We start from the raw sequence: 9,319 nt of genomic DNA on the forward strand, positions 1-9,319 counted from the left end.
TGCGGGGGGGCGGGGGGGGGGGGGCTTGTTTTGCTTTGTTAACAGGTCCTTCACAGTTTGGCTTAAAGACGGGTCCAAATAATAGATGTGACCCAAAGGGTTGGGTTCATTAATCTTTTCCTATGAAACAAGGATCTTTTCTACTACGAAAGCCACATCCCCTTCCCTCCCTCTTCCCCCTCCCACAGCAGTGGGACCCGCCACACCTCTCATTTGGGTTTCCCAGCTGAAAGGCCGCTGGGTGAGGAGTTTAAAGCTTTGCAGAAAAATGCCAAAGGATTAATCAATATCACAACGGTTGCGGCAGTCGGTTACTGTCAGCATAATACCGGGAAGAGACCTGTTCAAATTGTAAGGGACCTTGGTACGTGACTCTGCAGTCAATGCCCAACTTAATGGCTTTAGCATAGATGCTCTGAGCATCCCTCTCTCTACTGGATTCACTTTCCCGTCCCTGATCGCATTTTGTCCCTTTATTTCCCCACGCAGAGACCTTTAGGAGGAAGATAAAAGCCAAGCTGCTTCCAGCAGGGTGTGAAAAGGAACCTGCCAGGCAGATTTGAGTCAGCATATGCGAGCCCGTGTCAGCCCAAACCGATGCTGTGCAGTGGGGAAATAAGGACAATAGCCTTTTTATCGCAACTTCAGCCCTGCACACACTTTCCCATACAAATAGGGATAAGCCAGCTGCAAATTGCAGTTTTGGGGTTTGGATACCTTCTCCCCTTACACCAGCCGAGGGATGCAGCGCCAGCTGAAACCTGATGCGAGCGACATTTTTGGGGTGTTCTCTATATTCCCACAAGGGCTCAGACAGGACCCCTCTGGAGAGTCTCTAGGAAGCTCTGCACAAGCCCTGCCCTGCCAAAAATGACACCCTTCTTATCGCTCACAGCTACGGCGCGGTTTCACAGAGTTAGCTTTCCAGTTCCAGAGCCTAATCACATTGAAGTGAGCAGGATGACTTCTGCTGAGTCCAGTGGATCCTGGATCCAGCACTAAACATATTAAATAAAATCTGTGTCCTGGCCAAATTTCAACAGAATAATTCTACCTTAAGTTGCAATCACAACCAAAGGCAGCACCCGTACTCTCCCAGCTCTTTGTGTGCCTCTCCCCAGATCTCCTATGCCCCATGTATTCAAAGATTTCACTTATCTATTATAAACCCTGCAAACTGCAGGATAACACCAGAGCGTAACAACCAGGAGTGGGTTGATTCCTACTCAGCTCCTAGGTATAAATCCAAAGTAAAAGCATGTTGTTTAGTACGGCTTTTCTGGATTTTCAGCCAGGATGACTAACAAAAATTCAGCTCTGCCTGTTGTTAATGCATGGAAAGCAAAAGGATGAGCATCCCTTTGCAGTTAAATCTTGCAAAGGGTCCCAGGAAATAGCAGGATTTGCCTCAGGCAGTGGCAATGTACAGCACAGTCACCTACAGCAAAGCTGTCCGTAAAAATCACTCACCACATATGCCCAGGCCAGACAACGCTCTTGCACCACAACCCCAGGTGGCCTCCACCCCGTCCCCACTTGCTTTTGAGACAAAACCCTTCAGATTCAATAAAGTTAACTCTTGCAATGGTTTGGGACTTTGAAAACCAGAGAGGATTGGAAAGGCTGAACACACCGCCTTCCCAAGAAAAACTGCGAAAGCACCTTCTCCTGCAACGCTGCCTCGCGAGACCGTGGGACAAACAAAACTGCTAAGGGAGCGTCACGCGCGGTTATGACACAAATCAAAGCCTGAAAGGCACAGCTGGCTCCCGAGCTGTTGGCATGGGGTGCTTTTCACACAGCGTCGAAGAGGAAACTTCCAAGCATTTCGAGAGTCTACTCTCAGGCCTCCACTTCACGTTGCCCCAACCATGCTAAGACAAAACTTATATCTATATATCAGGGGCAGACGTGGGCAAGTACCAGATTTTCTAAGGCGTTCTGTCATATGAATTCTTTAGTTGAAAAAGAATGGAACAAAACATGAGGAAAATTGGACGTCTTTTCCAAAACTCAATTCTGACAGGAAAAAAAAAAAATGAAAAAGAAAAAACTCCTCATTGTTTCAAGCTGAGACATTTGATTCCAATTTCTACTTTGTAGTTGAAGAAGCTTAGCTTGTTTTTGTCAACACTAACAAATAACCGTGGCTTTTCTGTGCCAGAGTAATTTTGCATGAAAATCTTGACGGTTTCCATTCTAACAGATGAATTCAGTTGAAAATTAGAAATTTCACATTTAACATACTATTTCAAAACAAAAACAAACATTTTCTTCCCCTGAACCGAGGGAAATCTAGAATTGCCACCCCATAGAAACTGCCCACTCTTCACCCTAATCAAAGATGAAAATATTTTGCTCTGCAGAAAAGACATAGAAATGAAAAAAGTTCCATGCGATAATTGATTCATAAACAGCAAAAACTTACATTTAGGCATTCTTTAATCAAAACAAAGAAAGCACCCTTATAGCGCCAAATTAAACTGTTTCTGTTCATCCAACTAATCTCCCCAAAATTAATTTCAAGGCAGCTCAATGCCGAGCTGCATTTTTCTCTGGGGTCATGCTGCTCACTCCAAGGAATACAGCTCTGATGTGAGATTCCCCTCCGTCTCCTATGGGCCAGGCACCCCATGGCTGCCCCACACTTCCCAGGACACCCCAGGGACAGGGGTTCCTCAGGGCACCAAGCAGCTCAGCTGGCTGAGAATGCAAAAAGGGAGAACCAGCCCGCAGAACAGAGTGGGGAAATAGGCCAGGCTGAATTACAACTCCCTTAAGGCAATACAAACCCTCCGGAAAATGCAATTTCAAGCTGAGCTTACACAAAACTAAATGACCTGAAAAATTCAATAAACTGTTTTGGTTTTCTAGACAGAAGTGGGGATGGAGAAAGGATAATCAGAAAAAAATATTTCTTCTTTGGAAACAAGTGACGTTCCAGTCCTGCAAGAATTGCCTTACGCACTTTATTTTACACGCATGCCTCCCCACAGTCCATATGTTTTTGTTTTGCAGAAACTACACTGTCTGCTGAATTCCCTGCTATAAGGCTCGCGTGACAAAAATGCCAACTCCTTTCAATCATTTATCTTCAATGGCTTATATACTACAATACAGATTAAGAGTCTCTGGCACTGAGAAATCCCACCATCTCACTGTATAGTATACTGAAGCACTAAATCCAGATTTAATGTGATAGACCACTTCCCTAAAATAAGGCCAGCAGGTCTCCAAGACTGCCCAGTCCAGCAGCCTTGAGTCTTGACACAGGTTGGCTGGCAAAAGCAGAAAAAATACAATCAGAAAAGGTAGCACAGGTTTCATTCCATGTTGAAAACACATCCCTGAAGGGACCCCTATTGTTCAGACAATTATTAGGAATCTCTGAACCCATAAATCACAAAAGAGCTCAGAAGCTCTTCAGAGTATTCACTGGCGTAACAATTTTCATGCCCATAAAATTTTACTATGAAGGAAAATTACTTTTGTTCATTAAACCCTCCTCCAGATCTTGCCGATTCTAAACTGGCAAAGTGCTTTGCATATACCCCACAGTGGAATACGTAACTTGGTTTCCCACAAATTAGAGTGTAACGGCATCGCAGTTCCTTCAGCCAGTTGACAATGAACTTCAGGACAACCAAAAAGTGCCACATCAAAGGCAGTCATGTTCCTGTATCAGGCGATGCTCGTATTGGAGACAGGAGAGAGAAGAGCACAGCAAACAGAGAGAACAGGTGATCATTTCGGGTAGACATCCAAAAGGCCAGCACTGATCCACTTCATGAGATTCGTCTCCTCTCTAAGCGATTCTGCTATATCTGCACCGAGATTAACACAGCTCTTCAGTAGCCCTGTCCCCATCTTTACAGAGTGTAATTAATAACGAGCAAAGGGACAAGCACTGGGCGGCGCACAACACAACACAGAGACCGTGGACAGATTTACGTGTGAAAAATGAGAGCTCTCCACTCACTTGTTCTGGCACTCTGGGGCGTCCCCTACCTACAGACCTATTTCCATTATGTTTGCAATCTTTTCTCCTCGCTACAGCAGCCACAGGAAGCTCAGCTGCAATTTTCATCTGCCTTTCTCCAATTCATATGAGAGCAACAGCACCCAACAAGTAAATTTAAAATGTGAACAATCACAGGCTACTGGGAACCAGTATCAGTAAACTGCTCACAGCTGAAGGTAAATTGGCTTTAAAAGCTCTGGGACCTAAAAAGCCCAGCAGCACTGCTCTATGGTGGTCCCTAGCTGTTTCTTTCTTTTTGTTGCAGGCTTGGGGTTTTCTTTTTTGGTGGTGGATTTTTTTTTAAGGAACAAAATTAATAATTAAAGGTGAACCAACCAACAAACTCAGGGAGTTATTCAGGGTGATGAATTTGCTAAGTAAGGTGGTATTCCATATAGTCTCTGCATTCAAAACTAACTCGGGCAAAAGCCACCATTATCAGCCTAAGTTTTCCCACATAAAGGCTTAGAAGATGCAAAGAGGATCATTTACCTGCTCATCGTACATTTGTGCTTAAGTGTGTTGGTGGGTTGACCCCAGCCAGCAACTAAACACACACTCAGACGTTCCCTTTCTCCCCACCCCAGGGGGATGGCAGAGTGAACTAGAAGAGCAAAAGTAAGAAAAACCCATAATTCCAGACAAAGACAGTTTAGTAAGTGAAAGAAGGCTACTTTAGAAAGACTACTCTACAGTTATTATTGCTAAGGATGATATTATATGGGATGGAATTCCTCTTTGGCCAGGTTGGGTCAGCTGTTCTAGCTGTGCCCCCTCCCAAGCTCTCAACTGCCCCAGCCTACTTCTAGGGAGGGCAGAGCAAGAAATGGAGACAACCTTGACACTGTGCAAGCACTGTTCAGCTACACCTAAAACCCTGGTGTGTTACCAACTCTAGTTTAGCTGAAGATTCAAAACACAGGCTGCTCTGAAGGAAATTAACTCCATTCCAGTACAAGTATTTTCCTAGATCAAGGTACAGTGGTTCTCAAAAGCAGTCACTACCATAGCCCTGGTCCCACCAAAATCACTTCACACCAATACACCCTCAAACACGTGTGCGATCGCACTACACAACATCACCATCGTCATTTACCCTGGAGGTCTAAGTGCAGTTGCCAGTACCCAAGAGTGCCATCTCCAGTTGTGAGAAGCATATGGCATTATTACCAAGCTCCCAGGTGAGGAATTTACATTCCACAGGTGTTAACAGATTCTGCAAGCATCACCACCATGTAACAAGGCAAATAATGTCATCTTTGTTTTGCTGATGAGGAACCAGAAGCAGAGAGAGATTAAGTGTTTCTCTACATGGGAACACTCAGGAAGAAGAATCCAAATCAAGAGTTTGGTTCAATGCACTTTGCGAATACATCAGAAAAACCAAATTAGAGACCACTTTATTCTGAAAAAAAGTGTCCATCCAGGAATTTAACATAGCCAAAATAATCTACTTCAACACATTTAGTTAATTTAAGCTAACAAGCATCACCTGGAAGATAAAGCGCCAATCCAAGTTCACCCACAGTAACAGAACAATTAGCAAAAACAGGAACACAGACACCTTAAACACCAATCTACCTTCTTTTCCTCTGCCTGGTGAGCGTAGCTGAAGAAAACACACCTCCAGCTACAAGCAGTTAAGGAACAGCACATCCTAGGACATGCAAAGGAAACAACAGAGATACTAACAACAAACACGGGCCAAATCCTGCCTGCTGGAAATCAGAGCAACACTTTTGCAAGAGGGAAGTGAGGCCAACCTAAGCAGCAAAGGACGACTTCTTTTTTTTTTTTTTTAATCTCCAGGGAGAGAAAAAATGATCTGTGGGTGGCTTCAGGCAGTGCAGGCAAAAACCCTCTGAAAATTGAGAGACAAGTCCCAAGATCACACAGAAAACAAAACATGTTCCAGTGAACTTGTGATCTCCGAACAGCTGAGACTGTCAAATTTGTCATCAAAACAAGAACCAGTAACTAAAAGAAAGATATTCTCCTTTAATCCTCCTTTGCCTGTGTTGCTTTTCACTTCCCAGCATGAAAACTGCACGGTATGCTCTTTCTGTCCCCCTGTCCTCCTCCCTTTCACTGTAAATCAGGCAGCAGAATAAGTGGGAGCCAGAGCATGAGACGTCTTCTCATGGATTCCCCTGGGATGCTGGAGACAGATCACATTATCTTCACATAAGAGCCCTCGGGATGTAAGCAGCAGTTTGAAATTGCCATTTACAGGGCTTGCAGTGAATGAACAGAATCTGAGGAGGGGGGGAACCAAACCCACTACTGTGCTTTGCAGAAGGCACCAGGTCTGGAAAGCCCAAAGCCCTCCTCCCACATGTTTACCAGCAGGACAGGATTCTCCTATGCTGGTTCTCTGCTTTGGCAATTCAAGAGCGAGCCCAGCCTGCCTGAAAAAAAGCACCCGTTGGCATCAACACAGAGAGAGAAACCTCTCCCAGTGTCAAGGATTTACCTTTCGGGGCTCACACAAATCTAGAAAGGATTTTGAATTGAACCTGACAGGCTTTTGGTTTTAAAGATTTTGGTGCAGGGACTGTAATTTAGGATATGTTCAGAGGTGCTGCCTTGCACATAGAAGTCCAAGCTGTGGTTGTGGATGCCGCTGGACACCACCACCACCAAAGCAGTAACTAATGCCTCCAGGACTCAGAAGTGGAATCTGACTATAACGTTTTACAGTAACATGGGAAAAGAAGCCCTATTATTCTCCTCCTCCCAAACCACAGACTCCAATTATAACCCAAATGAGGGGTATTCATAGCTTCTAGCTGTATAGCATCTGCAAGTCAGCCACGTTGCCCTTCCATCTCCACTACAGATTAAAAATGGGCAATAGCTCTCAAATCACCTTTTTTCCAAGGAAATAGAAGAAAAAAAAAAAAAGGAATTGGTAAATCCTTTCTCAGTTTCAGCAAATATACCTCCTGCATACCTACATGCTTACCTTCAGTGCATACACACACACACAAATTACAACCACGTTCTTAGCTCCTTCCTAAAGAAATAAAAGAAAGGCCTCCAGCAAGGGTATCAGCCCTTCAAGAGCAGCTGGATTCTGTCTCAGAGGCTGCAGTAGAGCCCTAGACATTGCTAGCAGGTCAGATCATAAAGTCTTTGTCCTCTTTTGGGGGAGGTTATGGGGGTAATCACTCCATAAAAAGCTAAATATTATTAGAATTATTAGCCACACAGCGTCAGGAGAGCGCGTCTGGGAAAGGTGTGGTGAATTAGTCACCTTTTTAAGGACAGCAATAAAACACAGGAGACATTTGAGTAGAATTCCAGACCATTACAAGTAAACACACTGAAGGGGAGGGTGGACACACCAGGAGGGCACTAGGCAGAGAAGTCAGAGACAGAGAAGACACACCACCACCACCCCCCCCCAAGGTATCCGACCCATTCCCCTGACAGTTGTGCTCCACAGAATCTTTCCCAGCTCTTCAGGATGGCCTTGCTGCGCATAAACTCACATTCCCACCAGAAAAGACATCTAGATTGCTTAAAATAACAGAAATCTGAGCTTTCTCTCTGTGTAACTCAGTTAAACATAAATACAATCTCTCCTGGCAGGTAGTGATACGATTTAAGGGTCCCCTATCATACATTATAAGAGGTGATAGCAAAGAACTCATAATTTATTTTTGATTCAGCAACCCATGCTGCATCATATCTCCCAATTCTTCCCCTTTGCTAAGAAGCCTCCACCAAAGCCTTGGGAAATTTAATTTTATCTTTTTTTTCCCCTTTTCTGTCCTCCTTCTAAAGTTGCTGTGTGCACATCTCTACCCAAGTTCAAGAAGAAAATGAAAAAAGGCCCCAGTTTCTTTACTGGCTCTGTTTTTGTTCCAATTATCTCCTGATACCATCTGGAAAACAGTAGATTTCGTGCAGCAGTTTAACTCTGTGGAATCACATACCTGCTGAAGGGCCATTTAAAGCTTCTGACATGGGACCTGAAAAGAAGGAATGACTTGACCTCCAAGTGTGGGTACACTACCTTCACAGGACAGCTCTCGATTAAAAAAAAAATAAATAAATGGCTGCCAGAGGTAAGACAGCGCAGGCCTTTGGGATGTTATAAACTGCCAGGACAGGTGAGGGTTTTCTTTGAGGACTGAAGGCAAGACAGACTGGTTCCATAAAGGAAACTCCGCTATGTGGGGAATTTTGTGTCTAAGCCATTTCTGAAAGGAAGAAGAAACAAGCTCCCATAGAGCCGGGGTTTTTTTTTTCCAGGAAAATTCAGGCTGTTTATTGTTCTTCCATTTCAGACTCCAGGATCTACTCAGGAACTCTCACTCCTCGCACACACTCTCTCCACCCCCCACCCCTAATATATATACATATATAAATATTACTGATCTTCCTCAGATTCCAATTAGCAACTCAAATAATTGGTGCTGAACAGAGCATGGGCAAGAGATTCTCTCTCTCCCCAGGGACAGGAGATGGACTAGATAACCTGCTGAAGTCCCTTCCAGCCTCTTGTCTCTGACCCAAAGATGTACATGCTCATGTGAAAATGCCTCACTGCTAGCTCAGGAGAACAGCAGCAGGGAATTAGGTGCCATGCCACAGAAACACACGCCTATCGGGCTCCCTAAGACATGGAGCCTTGCCTTGAACAGGAGATGGGTGCTGGAGAAGCCACCAGGTCAGCAGTGCAGTCTGGTCACTGCCCTGGCACTCAGAGCAGGGAAGGGCGTCAGAGCCTCCCCACTCTTATTCCCAGCTTTGATGCCAGCTCACCCACGTGTAGAGGGATTAATTTGTGATGGCAATGTTACTCTGAGACAGTTTATTCAATCTGGAACAATATTACTCTGAAAAAAAGATCCTTCTCCCTCCAAGGGAATGAGTCCAAAAGTTGGAGTTCCACAGGTGTTACCACAAAAGGAAGGGATGTACCTGTTGGGAGACAAGCCCTTGAGTCTGCTTTTAATGGCCAGTTAAAAGACCTTTCAACTCCTGGCGCTGGATCCTTATTATCAACAAGTCCAAGTACCTTAACTTTGGCTTATTGCCTTCCTCGCAACAGCCCAGGGAAATAAGGATTTTCGCACTTTGCCAGGTGACAAGGGTAGGCACGCAAGGAAAAAGGGCAAAATGCACAAATTGTTCTGTTGTGGTTACTGCAGGTACCACAGTCCAATACTTAGATTTTCCCCCACATTTACTACCTGACCTTGAATGACTGTAATGTCATTAGTATAAACCCACGATTTAACCATAGTTCTTTAAATATGCCTAGGTATTCATAAATAAAATTAAATA

Source organism: Egretta garzetta, unplaced genomic scaffold, assembly GCF_000687185.1.
Source record: "Egretta garzetta isolate BGI_Z169 unplaced genomic scaffold, ASM68718v1 scaffold8, whole genome shotgun sequence".
In the NCBI taxonomy this organism is placed as follows: domain Eukaryota; kingdom Metazoa; phylum Chordata; class Aves; order Pelecaniformes; family Ardeidae; genus Egretta; species Egretta garzetta.